At 34.2% G+C, this 14,411-nt stretch overlaps 1 protein-coding gene across 1 annotated transcript in view; it reads left to right on the forward strand.

The window, feature by feature from the left end:
- Window positions 1-14,411, forward strand: part of DCDC1 (doublecortin domain containing 1) — a 400,051-nt gene that overhangs the window by 221,350 nt on the left and 164,290 nt on the right. The window lies entirely within an intron of this gene.

The raw sequence follows: 14,411 nt of genomic DNA on the forward strand, positions 1-14,411 counted from the left end.
TACATTTTAAAGTCAATTTAGTGTGTAAAACAGTTATAATCATTAGAAGACGTAATTTGATAAGAAACAGGTGTTTCTATCCCTTGGTTTCCTGAAATATCACTGCTATTTCAATCAAAACAAAAGCAGAACATTCTGAATAATGCATATCACACCCTAAGAGAATTGCTTAAATTAAAATCAAAGCTTTGTTTATAAAATATGATTTCTGAATCAGTTTTAAAGCCTTATTTACATTTTTACAATTGCTATAAAATCAGTTCTGGTATAATTAAATCTGGCCACAATTGGCATGCAGTAAACACTGAGTATATGATATTCACTTAATTGTATTTACCTTTCCAAGAGAATATAAATCCAAACTATACTGCATTGGTCAAATTTTATAAGGCCTTTTTTTCTCCATGAGAGAATAGAAGAAATGAAGCTTGAAAGAAATGACATGCTTTTTCCTGCATTCAACGTTTTTCTCTCAGTAACAGTTTTGAGGTGTACAGGCTAATGGAACTATATTATAGTCTCTTGCTTTTCAAAGAAAAGTAATTTAATAGTATAGAGAAGTTCTTTAGGCAGACAAATGATGATCATGTCTATATAATTATAAATTGTGAAAACCACATATTAAAAATTGAAAGTCATATTCTTGTTTTCTTGAGTATTCAATAGCATATGATTTATTTTTCTGTTAAATAATTTATGTAGTTCTGCATAAAGTTGATGATCTGACTAGAACATTCTTCTCATTGTACACATCATATATCAACACAATTTTTGTGGAGACAGTAAATATATGGGTCAGTTTTGATAATAGTCAGACTATCTTTTTAAGCAAATCAAACTGCTTAAATTGACACAAATTCTTTTCTATAACTCTTAACCATTTAAGGCAAGTGTTAATATAATAATTGCTTTTTATATTTGCAAAATCCAATTACACTTCCTAGGATTAAAATCTCATATTAGGTTAAATTACTGTTCCTAGCTATTGAAATCCTCAGCTTTAAGCATCGGCCTTTTTCACTCCTTTATACTGTATACAAAACTATGGTGTCGTGTTTAAGAACAAAAAATTATGATGTGTTCCAGGGATGCAGAAATATGCTTATACTTCTTTTTTCTTTTTAAATTAGAAAAGTCAAATATCCTGATATTGGTTGATACTGTTCCCTGTATGTGTTTTGGTATATTTTAAAATTAATTCCCATATGTTCTCTATGAATTAGCATAAAGCAAACAAATAATCTAATTGCACCTGCTTCTTTGAAAAAAAGTCAAAACCAAACATTCCAAAAGATTAGGTTTATATCCATAAATGTAGATTGATTCAGAAATTATCAAAGGCTTTCAAATAAACATTTTATGATTAATTTTTGTTCTCACTTGCTGCCCAAACCTTCAATTATGCTGCTTAATTTCCATATTTTAAAATGTACTATTTATTTTTCCATTTTATTCAGTATAGTCTATAAAGAAATTCGCAGTAGGAATGGGAAACTCTACTTCTACATTCTTCAAACTTCTAGGCCCCAACTAGAACGTCTACATAGTATTATAATCATGAAAGTAGTAGATGATGCAGTTCTAGATTTGAGTAATGTGGATGGACAAGGAGAAAACTGGTAGCGGAAATGTTAGGACAGTATAGGGAATTGGATAAAAGCAGAGTTCAAGTAGTCAAGGTGACCTGTAGTTAGCTTCCTAATTTGTCTACATCCATTGAGTGCATTGACCCTTGTTCCTGGGACTACAATCTGTTCTCCACTTGATGGCCAGAGTATCCTTTCATATTCATAAGTCAAATCATGGGAGTCTTCAGCTTCAAATCCTCCAATGACTTTTTATTTTCTTCAGAATGAAACCCAAGCCTTTACTAAATGCTACATGGTCCTACTTTACCAGACCCAGGGTATCTCTGAATACCATTCTTCCTTCTCTTCCTCTGCTCCACCAGCCTGGCTTTCTGTCAGTGTCTCAGGTTTGCCCTGTGTGCTCACAACCTGGCACTCTCTTTCCCTGCCTTGTTTTTCTTCAAGATACTCACTTTGCCTATTATATATTTATTTACTTACTGTCTGAGTTGCCATATTAGAATGTAAACTGCGTTTTTAGCAGTAACATGGTTTTATTTACATCTGTACTTCCAGGGCCAGAACATACCTGTACATAGTAGACACTCAATAAAAGGTTGCTGGATGAATGAATAAATGAATGAAGTAATGTGATTAATGGAAATAAGAAAATAGAGAAGGAACTAATCAGATCATTCATATACATGAACTGATTCATGTATATAATCTGATCATTCATATATATGAGAGTCCTCACTGTTGGATAACTGTAGCCCTATGACATACTCATGTGTCAACCCCAAACTGAACCTATAATGATGTTTTTCTGATTTCTATATCCCTCATTTCTTTTATCCTTTATTAATGTGCAAATATTTATTGGGCATTGTCTATATTCCAAGCGCTGTCCTAGGCATTGGAGATTCAGCACCGAAAAAAACAGATACGCTTTCTTGCCTCAGGGAGCTGCCCCCACAGACTCTAACAGGGAGGAGACATGTTAGACAAATCACTACAGGAGAGAGAGTGATGAGTGTATGGTAAGGAGAAGGTAGTTCATCCTGAACTCTCCTCCCTGGTGATGAGCTTTCGAAGTATGACTCTGAGCATTTCACTTACTGTCTCACAATTCTTCAGCGTACCCGTTCTCTACGAAGTTAAATGAAACATCAACTGTCAAACCACCACACTCCATTCTTACAACAGAACCTCCTTGTACTTATCCAGGCCCAGGCTAAGTGCACTTGGATTATGCTGGTTTGCTTGACCAAAATGTCCTTGTCTCCTTTTTCCTACTTAAAATCCTACCTTCTGCAAGATTCATTTTCACTGGCTTTTTTCAGCCTTTCTTTTGTCTGATATATATATATACATATATATAGATATAGATAGATATAGATATAGATATAGATATAGATATAGATATAGATATGTCTAAGGATATAAATTTACCTCTAAGCATGGCTTTAGCTTCATTTCACCAATTTTATGTCATATATTCATTATTATTTTCATTTTGTTATAATATGGATTATTCAGAAGTTTATTTCTTAAATTTCCAAATATATGAAACATTTCTAGTTCATACATATGGTATTGATTTCTAAATTAATTTCACTGCAGTTGAAGAACACTTTTGGTATGATTTCAACTCTGCCATTTGTTGAGATTTGCTTTATGGTCCACAAAATATCTGGACAATTTCTATAAATGATCCACGTGTACTTGAAAGGAATGTGTATTCTGTAGTCTAGTAGGAGTGCAGTGTTCTATATATGTCAATTAAATCAAGTTTAATAAATATTTTTAGTGTGTACTCACTGATATTTTGTCTGCATGTTTGATCATTTACTGAGAAATATGGTTAAAATTTCACAGTATAGTTGCAGATTTGTCTATTTCTTCTTTTATTAATTGTATGACTATTTCTTTTCTTTTTTAGGAATGTATTTATTTCTTTTGAGAGAGAGAGAGAGCACACATGTATGAGTAGGGGAGGGACAGAGAAAGAGCGAAAGAGAGAGAGAGGGAGAAGGAGAGAGAGAGAATCCCAAGCAGGTACTATGAGGGCTTGATCTGGATCTTGATATGGATATGGGTCTCAAGCTGAGCCTTGAGATGAAGACCAGAGCTGAAATCACATGTTGGTCACCTAACTGACTGAGCCACCCATGTACTCCAAGTCTTAGCCACATTTTAAACCTATTCTGTTGAACTTTCTTTCTGTATCTCTGGACTTCCATCGGGAACCACTTACCATCTGCTTCAAGAACATCTTTTAATATTTCCTTTGGTGTGGATCTGCTGCTCATGAGTTCTCTGTTTTTAATTGTCTTTATATATATATTTTTTTTGCTTCTATATTTTCATTTTCATATTTTTACTGAATGTGAAGTTATAGGTTGTCTGCTACTTCTTTTTCCCCACAACATATTGAAAATATCATTTCATTGTCTTTGGCTTCCATTTTGTTTATGTTAATTGAGAAGTCATATATTAGTGTTATTGCTCCTTTGAAGGCAATGTTGTTTTTCTCTGGCTGACCTTAAGCTTTTCTCTTTGTATTTGGTTTTTACTATGCTTTTTCTTAGTGAGATTTTTTTCCTCTGTTGTTATTGTTGTTTTGTTGCTTTATATTTATAATACTTGTGGGTTTTAGGACTTGAGGCAGTGGCTTACAGTGTTTTATCCATCTTGGAAAATTCTCGCAATCATTTCTTCAAATACGAATATTTCAGCTCCATTTTTTCTCTCTTCTCTGAAGGAACACTAATGACCTGCAAATTAAAAAAATTTTTTTACTCTGAACTGTTTCTTATGCTCTATTTTGTATTTTCCATCTTTTGTCTCCTTGTGTTTTAGTGTATATATTATCTCCTGACTTGTCTCTCAGCTCATCAATTTTCTAATTTCTAATCTGATGCTGAATCCATATATTGAATTCCTAATGTGTATTATGGTATTTTTCAGGTATAAATTTAACATTTGGTTTTTATGGCTAATAATATTACCACAATTTAATTATTTGGTTATTGAACAATTTAGGTAGTTTTCAGTATTCCAAGTTTATAAATAATACCATAACACACACACATCTTTGATTCTTATCAAGAATGCATTCATTCAATCTCTGAGTATTTATTAAATACATTGATTTTTATGCCCCAAACCTTGTTGGACCCTAAGATTTAAAAATATATACAAAAAGTCTCTGATTTTCCTGAGTTCATAGTGTCAACAGCATTTCGTACCACCTTACTAGTGAAAAGTCTGAGTAGTTTTGAAAATTGTATTCACTATGTGGCTTGTTGAGTTTGGGATTTTAAAAGTTTATTTATTTATTTTTATATATAGAGAGATGGTGCACATAAGGGAGGGACAAAGAGAAAGAGTGAGAGTGAGAGCAAGAGTGAGAGCGAGAGAGAGAGAGAGAGAGAGAGAGAGAGGCAAAGAGAGAGGCAGAGAGAGAATCCCAAGCAGGCGTCAGACTGACAGCACAGAGCCTGTCACTGCAAGATCACGACCTGAGCTGAAATCAAGTGTTGGAAGCTTAACTGACCGAGACACTCAGGTACCCCTGAGTTACTGCTTTTATTTTCTATTTTATAAATATTTTCTCCTTTTTAACTTAGCTAATCAAAGAAGGGGAGTAATTCTGACTTTCTAATAGTATTTTATTTTCTTTAAAATTTTTTTACTGTTTATTTTATTTTACTTTTGTTTATTTTTGTCTTTTGTATATTTTAATTTTGAGAGAGAGAGACAGAACATGAGCTGGGAGAGGCAGAGAGAGGGAGACACAGAATCTGAAGCAGGCCCCAGGCTCTGAGGTGTCAGCACAGAGCCCAATGTGAAGCTTGAACTGACAAACTGAGATCATGACCTGAGCCGAAGTCAGACACCCACTGACTGAGCCACCCAGGCGCTCCTCTAATAGCATTTTCTTTCTGAAATCATTAAGTCATCCTTTATGTTTTTCATGCTTTCAAACTTGACTACAGCGTTAGCCAAACTATGAAATATATTCTTAAAATTATTCTTACTTTTTAAAAAGAGATACCAGGAATCATCCTTTGATAATGAATAGTCTCTACGAATATTTATGGAAAATAAATCATTTTGTCTTCAGTTAAGTTATTAAGAATAATTTTGTTGTGGTACCTCCTATCGTTTCATTTGCCCATCAATTTATCAGTTTGAACACAACTAACTGGCAATACCTTTGGTTGACTCATTAGCACCTGTATGTTTGTCATGAGTCCATTCTTTTTTGACAAAAGTCTCCAATTGGGCCATTCTGTGAATTAGAGGCAAGGGGGTCAACTGAGCAGACAAAACAATACTCTAATATTCATATGCTCAGAATACATAGATTTTTGATTTGGTGATTTTAATATCAAAATTTAAATCTGTAACTCCCATTGCCACATTTTGTTCACTGCATCCTCTCCTGTTCAATTACTCGATAATCCTCGAGAGTCAATCATTTATTTATGATACATAATAAGCATTAATTTCTCACTTTTATATTCATTCCTTCATTTGGTAAATGTTTTTGAGTGCCTATTCTATTACAAGATATATGATATAGCTTCCTAATTGACATCTCAGAATCTGGAGTCATATTAGCGCAGCTTCCAGTCCTAGTTCTAAGTCTCATGGTTTGATTTTGGACAAGCTAATTAATATCACTGATGCTAATTTTCTCATATATAAAAGGAGATAGTAATTATTGTGAAATTTAAATGATATCATGAATATTAACGTTTAGCCCAATTCCTGGCACATAGTTAATACTCAGTAAATGGTAGCTTTTATGATGATAATGATGGCCTATTATTAGTATGATATTAGTATTAAATGCAAAATATCATAAAGATGCAAACTAATTCCTGCCTTTAAAAATTCTGAAATCTCATTGAGGGGAAGCTGTGCACTGCTACATTTTTAATGCTATTCAAAAAGTAATTTTTGAGTTCTCATTGGATATGGGGAATTATACTACATAGTATTTGAGTATGTCTCATAAAAAGTATCCCACAGACCTTAACAAAGATAGCCATACTAACTATGTATATTCACAAAGAAATAACTTAATGGTAACACAATAGTCATGCTATAAAAATGTTGTCTTAGCTTTTGGGAACAAAAGAAATTGAGTATATCAAATCACTTATATCACCAAGTTGGGGTATATAAATAAGTTTGATCGTCTGTTCTCAGATAAGTTTACATATAGTTGGAGAGACAAAGCAAATAGATTAAAACTTTAATGACTATTATTGTTTTTTATTACTCATGTTTATCATTAAACTTTTGAGGAAAAAAACAAAATGCAAAGAAAAGGGAAAATACATAATTCTGGATCATTAACTTTTTTTATTTCTCTCCTTTATGTTTTGTTATCATCATAATTACAAAAACAGGAACATGTTAATTTTTGTCTTTGACAATGACAATATCAGATGTAAAAAAGGTTCTTTAAAGATTTATCACAGCACTATTTGCCTATATTATTGTTACTTAGTGCAAACCTTAATTTGTTTAACCAGTGCCACATTATAGGCTTTAAGTTGTTTCCAAGGTTTTTGCTCTTAAAAAAAAATGGCAATAAACAACAGATAGAAACTGAAACATAATTTAGATGTTCAATAATAAGAATCCCAAACAGATTTTTTATACAGCAGTACACACACACACACACACACACACACACACACACACACACGAGTGGATGCACAGCTAGTGACGTCTGAGTAAGGGCTATGGATTGCCACAATGTGAATTACTTTGTTTTGATAGTGTAGTTGTCTAAGATATTATTATTGAAGAACACTAGACAAAGTTTATGCTACCTCTCTATACGTTTCTTTGTAATTTCATGTGAATTTATAATTACTTCAAAATGAAATATTTTAAAAAGAAAAACCGTCCCCAAATGAAAATAGGAAGGGCTATGAACAGAATACATGAAAGGAGAGCTCTTCAGAATAAAAATGACTTGACTATACTTCTGATCTAGTAAAGTTCAATAGTCCTAAGGAAGGTTTGTTGTTTTTGTTTTCAATGTATAAAAATATTTATCTGGAGGCTCTGAAAGAAAAGACCATTAGCACTAGATACCAAGTGTTTCTTTAAATTAATGACAGTCCATAATAACATTTTACAAAAGTAGGCTCCAAAGTAGCTACAAAATGAGTTCTTTTTTATTTCTTTATTTATTTTGAGAGGGAGAGAGAGAGAGAGAATGAGCAAGTAGGGGAGGTCAGAGAGAGGGAGAAAGAATCCCAAGCAGGCTCTGTGGTGTCAGCACAGAGCCCCACATGGGACTCAATCCCACAAACTGTGAGATCATGACCTGAATGGACATTGGGAGTCCAATGCTCAACCAACTGAGCCACCCATGCACCCCTGAGATGAGTTCTTGGTTCTAACAGCAGATGGAGGTCATTATTATATTTCTAATAGGAAATTCTGGACTAAGCTATTTAGAGACTTGCATTGGAAGTCCATTTCTCCATATGAATAATAAAATAGAGTCAAATTTGGTGAAGTGTGTAATAGGGGAGGACTTTGCCTTACATCGTTTGTAAGAAGTGGGTCAGAAAAGCAGAAAATACTCTGACTAGGAAGACTGAAAATTAAATTCCTAACTTTGACATTTATTTGTCTATTCCTTTACCCACAGGATATGCATGTAGATGTGCGTATGTGTGTATGAATGCACACGCTGTGTATAAGTGAGACTGAAGTGCTTTTTTTAATATTGAAGTATACATATGCATACACATGAAGATACTTATGAGGCTGCAGATTGATATATATGAGCATATTAATAGGAGATATAAAGTCTCATATTATTATACTTACGAGTCTTATAAAATACTTCATTGTGATTTTTCTAGGATGTCATATTTTATTATCCACAGTTAAAAAAAGTTATTTCTAACATCTCTCTCACTCTGTCATGAAAGTATAAGATTATCAATATCCTAAAACATCAGCATCACATGCTTCTGTAATAATATACATACATTAGTTACCTATTGCTGTATAACAAAACTACTACAAATTAGCATCTTAAAAAATCCCAGTTTTATTATCTCCCAGTTCTCTAGGTCAAAAGTCCAAGTGGGCTTTCTATGTTATGGCTTCATTAGGCTGCAATTAACATGCTGACTCTGATGGACTCTTACCTGAAGTCACTAAGGAAGAAACTTTCCTAGACTATTTCAGGTTGTTGGTCAAAGCCAGTTCTGTGTGGTTGCGAGACCAAGTCTCCCTTTCCTAGCTGGCTGTCATATCAGTTTCTAGAGGATGCCCACATAACTTGGTAAATAGCCCCTTCCATCTTCAAAGCTGGCAATGGTATGTCAAATCGTTCTTGTGCTTTGAATCTGACTTTTTCCTTTGGCTACTAGCTGGAGAAAACTCTGCTTTTAAAGGGCTCGCGTGAGTAGAGTATGCTCACCCAGCAAATCTCTGTACCTGAAGGTCAGCTGTGCTCTATTACATAATATGACTATGGGAGTGATCTCTCAGATCCACAGGTTCCAGGAATCGGGACAGGGTGTCTGTGTGGCCATTTTTAGAATTTTGCCTGCTGTACTGATGCTTCCAGGTAAAGGACTAGTTTAGATAATTTCTTCATTTATATTCTAACTGTAGAATTCTTGTCATAGTCAACACTACCATAGAAAAGAAAAACATAGAACATGGCATTTAAAGCGTGTTAAAAAAAACATGTCTAACAGCCGAAAAGTTTAGGCCAAACAGCCACAATGAGTAAATATCAACACCTTACTTAGAGTAGGGCTTCAGTTGGGACAGAAGAGAGGAAAAAATGCAAAATTCTCATGAAATATAATGACAATAACTGTAATGGTGCTTTCCATTTTACTGGCCATCATTTTGAGAACTCCACAGTATAACTGATGCCTGTATAACTAATGCTAAACTAACTAATGATAAAATTCCCAGTGCAAACTGGTTTAAGCACATAATTTAAAAGCAGCCCAGGGGAAATGTTGGTTTAGACGTTCAGCTGATTAGATCCCATTTTGCTCAATTCTGCCTTCAGGATTCGAGAAAGGAACATGGTGTCAGCAGCTTCTGTCCATAAATGTTCTCAGGTCTGGGGGCCACAGAACTCTTCCCAGAAGTACCAGAAAAGCCTGCATTATAAACAAAGCCTGTGTCATGTCAGGTGCCATTCTGAAGAGATCACTGTGATGTGCTGATTGATGTAGACCCATGTCATGTGCTTCGACTTTGGTGTCAGGGGTAGAGTCAGCTTTACTGGGACCACCTGGACAGAGACTAAGGGAGGGGTGGTTTCCAGAAAGAAAGAAGGGTAGGTTGCCAGCAGGCAGTGAAGGACACTGGACAAGCAGGAATGTCCACAGCAATGTCTTTACCATTCAAAAGATATTTTTATAGATACAAATACCAATGGGTTATATGCAAATATTTCACTTGCTCAGTGGAGTGAAGCAGCAATAATGAATGGGCTGAAAGGAAAGCTAGAGAGTTATTTTAGTAGTATTCAAACTATGCTTTGGGGAACCTTGGTGTCCCTCTGCTGCTGTAAGTGAAAAAGTGGAAGTTTTGATCCAATTGTCCAATTTATAGAAGAAACTGCCAAGACTTTTCCTTCTTTATTTTCACAGAAATGTTTTTTTAAAATAACTTTGGCAGTTGATGGTATTTGTGTATTCTACAACCAAGTATAGAAGGGTAAGGTGGTCTCTGATTTTGCATACATTTATATTGTAGTTATTACAAATTATATATATTAATATTTTACTGCATTCTCTTAAAAACCATGAAAAATTCTGTGTTCCATTACATAAACAAGTTTGAGGACCATTTATATACTCCTGTCTTCTCAATTGAAGGTGAATAATTTAAGGTCCAAGGAAGTTAAGTAACTTCTCCAAGGTCACCCAGGTAGTTAATCAAGAATTCTGGTTTCATGTCTCATTCTAATACTTCCACATCCTCCATGTTTAATATTTTAATATTGTCTTAATTTTATCTTACATTGTTGAAGAACTTGATTGTTGGTGAAAGGATAGTACATGTATAAGGAAAGGAAGACAAGAATGAATGTATAATACTTAATAGTTGAATTTTATTAGAATATAAATGGTATTTGTGGGCTTTGCTTAAAATAACAAATATAACAGGATCCTTGAGGTGAAAACTTAGAAATGAGCCTTAGCTGTTTAGTCTGACTTTTTGTATGAACCTATAAACCCTGAATTATCTGTTTCTTCTAGTGTTTTTACTTATTTTACTTTTTGCACCATGATGATTCGTCACAGAGGTCACGTAGAGGTAATCACATGAAGTGGTATTGAAGAGAAAGGAGTTACACTAGCTGGATAAAAATTCTAACTTTGGCAAAGCCCCTCTTACTCTTGGTGTTTTAGTTGCCAATTCTACAAGTTGATATATAATTCCTCAGATAGTGGCAGTGAGGATTCAATGAGATAATACATGAAATCAAGCTGCAATAGAAGATAGTAGGTAAAAGCACAGACTTAGGAGCCAAATGCCCTCAGTCCAAATTCTCATAAGCTGTTGTGACTTTGGTCTGGTCACTTGACCTCTCTGCTTCTGTTTTTTCATTTGTAAATTTGAAATGATGATAACATTAACCTTACAGGATTGCTGAGGATTAAGAGTATCAATATTTGTAAAATATTTGGTACATTTATATGTGCATGTACTAACTGGCACTAATACAAATGAGTAAGTTCTGAGGAACAGTGCTTGGGACAGTAAATGCTTGGTATGAGAGTCATTTGTAGGAGTCCCTAGTTACACCCTACCACCTTATTTCCTTCAGAGCACTTAACACTAAGATCATCTTGTTCACTCACTTGCTGTATCTTACTGTCTTTTCCCTTGAAAATATAAACTGCTTGAGGACAGGGACGACATCCTCTCTTTCAGTCCTGTCCATACAGAGCCTAGAGCTCTGCTCTGCTTAGAGAGGACAAACTCAAGGAAGATTGCTGAGTGAATTAATGATTAAAACTAATAGCAGAAGCACAAATCCCCTAAGTATCTTAAATGTAATACTGCTACATGATAATGCCTCTGAATGAGAAATCTTAATTATTTTTCAGGCCTTATCTAGATTTCTAAATGAAATGCTTACAAATTTCCTTGATTAGCTATGCTAATTTGACATTTATGACATGCATTGGGACACATAGTTTCATTTAAGATTTTAATATACTATAAATACTTTGGGCAAAGCATAATTGGTCTTTTCTCCTATTCACATGAACGCATACAATACCTTGGTGTTTTACCACATTAACCCCAGAGGAGTTGCAATTTCTTAATGCTATTGACCTAGCTTTTCAAGCTCACAGCTGTTTCCTGGTATAGTGTCTGACCTCTGGGATAAAACAGGATTTAGGATGCTCTCACATTTGCTACATGTTTTTATTTTTTTCTCCCAATGTATGGCTAACTGACAAAGTCAACTGTCATATTATCTTGTGTTTTTGGCAGCAAAACACAAGTATTTTTGTGTTCAGCTCTAGTATTAAAGGGCTAAACCCTTAATTATTGATGATTTCACAAATAGTGGTTTATTGGTACAAACTCCGTTTTTTGCTTCAGTAGAAAATACATGGACTTTTGATTGTCATCAATTAAAGTTATGGTTAAAATTAATAGCACATATAAATTCAGCAAATTTATGAGTGCCACCACAGTGCTACACTCTTTCCATATATTCTGTTATTTAATCTCATGAAAATTCTTGGAGAAGAAATTCTTATTTACCATTTTTCTTTCTTATGAGGAGAATGATGTCCCCAAGAATCTACTGGAAGTTCTAGGGTCATCAAGTAACTGGCAGTGCTGTGATTTCAACTTCAGTCTCCAGAGGCTAAATCCACTCTTTTTTTCTACTATAGCAATGATTCCCAGATCAGCAGCATCGGTATCTCCTGGGAACTTGCTAGAAATGAGTTCTCAAGGCCTGGTCCAGATCTAGGGTGGTGGTCAGGGCAGCAGTCTGTGCGTATTCTGCAGGTAATACTAGGTAAAGTCTGAGAACCATTGCACAAACACACAAGCCTACGTAATTTGGCCTAGCAAAGTAGATGACGGGTGAATTAAATGACTAGGAAAGATGTAATATTAATACAATTTTCACTTGTACTTTCTTCTTAAAACATAGGCTGAGGTCTATTTTTACTGTCCTTTATTTTAGTTTTTTCATTAAATTAAAAAATAACTATATTTCCATCTTTAAGTGGCCAAAACTACTTTCAATGTATATCTGAAATTTCTTATTGCTATGGCTTAAGTTATCATTGTTTCATATCTGAAAATATTAAAAACTTCTCTTGGGGTTCCTGGGCGGCTTAGTCGGTTAAGCATCCAGCTTCAGTTCAGGTCATGATCTCACGGTTCGTGGGTTCAAGCCCCTTTGGGCTCTGTGCTGACAGTTAGCTCAGCGCCTGGAGCCTGCTTTGGATTCTGTGTCTCCCTCTCTCTCTGACCCTCCCCTACTCGAGCTGTCTCTCTCTGCCTCTCAAAAATAAATACAAAACATAAAAATTTATCTTTATTAGTTTATTAATCTTCATGTTTTGGGTTTAGGTTTTAATGATGGTAGCCCTGTTGGAAATGCATTAATTGTATTGTTTTTGCCATCTCAGTAAACACAAATGAGTATATGAATTTGTTCTTTTCCCCCAGGAATCATGGGACTAACTCACTTTATTTTATTAACAAATATTTATGAATGATCCAAGCACTGTCTTAAGTTTTGCTGCTTGAATTTAATACTCATTTCCTGATTATTTCTTTTAAAAGCATATAAAGTCAGCATCTGGAATAATCTGTGACATAATACCCATTATCTTTGTGAATACTCTATTATTTTTTATAATTCCTTGTATTTTTTCTTGTTCATTAGGGATCTTATTTAACTTTCAAGTGCTGTTCATCTAGAATTTCTGACTCATTTCCCCGTCTCTTTAAAAGCTATACTAAGATTTCTTAAGTGCTTACCATGACTCAGGTAGGATTTCATTTTTAATTTTTTACCAAATGAATTTAGGTATTAAATTACAAATCAGGTGACTGAGAGAGAGTGGAATTATTCCAAGGTCAAGAGTTAGTAAGGGGGAGAATCAGAACCTGAAACTTAGAGCATGACCTCTTTAAACATCATACCTCCTCTTATATTTTAAAAGCCTTGCTTACATTGTTCTTTTTCATATGTTACATTAAAAGAAAATTCTGATGTTTTCTTTTTTTTATTTCAAATCATAAACTTAAAAAAAATCCCCTAATGTGTAAAATTGTGTAGACCAAGAACTATAGCCTATAACCATATATGGCACACTGCCTGATATGGAGTAGGAGTTCAATAAGGGATGAATAAAATAAATTATAATTTTGGATACAACTTTTTATTATTATTTTATTTATTTTATTTTATTATTATTTATTTTATTTATTTATATTAATTACATATAATGAATATACACAAGAAGCTATATACTATAGTGCTGATTAGATGTCAACATGTGACAGTTACTTTTTCTTTTTAAAATTTTTTTTTCATGTATTTTTGAGAGACAGATATAGCATAAGCAGGAGAGGTTCAGAGAGAGACACACACACAGAATCTGAAACAGGCTCCAGGCTCTGAGCTAGTTGTCAGCACAGAGCCCGAAATGGGGCTCGAACCCACGAGCTGTGAGCTCATGACCTGAGCCGAAGACAGACGCTTAACCCACTGAGCCATCCAGGTACCCCAACAGTTACTTTTTCAAACTGTGAAATTTGAAGCTGAAAAAAAAT

The sequence above is a fragment of the Suricata suricatta genome, chromosome 11 (genome assembly GCF_006229205.1).
Source record: "Suricata suricatta isolate VVHF042 chromosome 11, meerkat_22Aug2017_6uvM2_HiC, whole genome shotgun sequence".
In the NCBI taxonomy this organism is placed as follows: Eukaryota; Metazoa; Chordata; class Mammalia; order Carnivora; family Herpestidae; genus Suricata; species Suricata suricatta.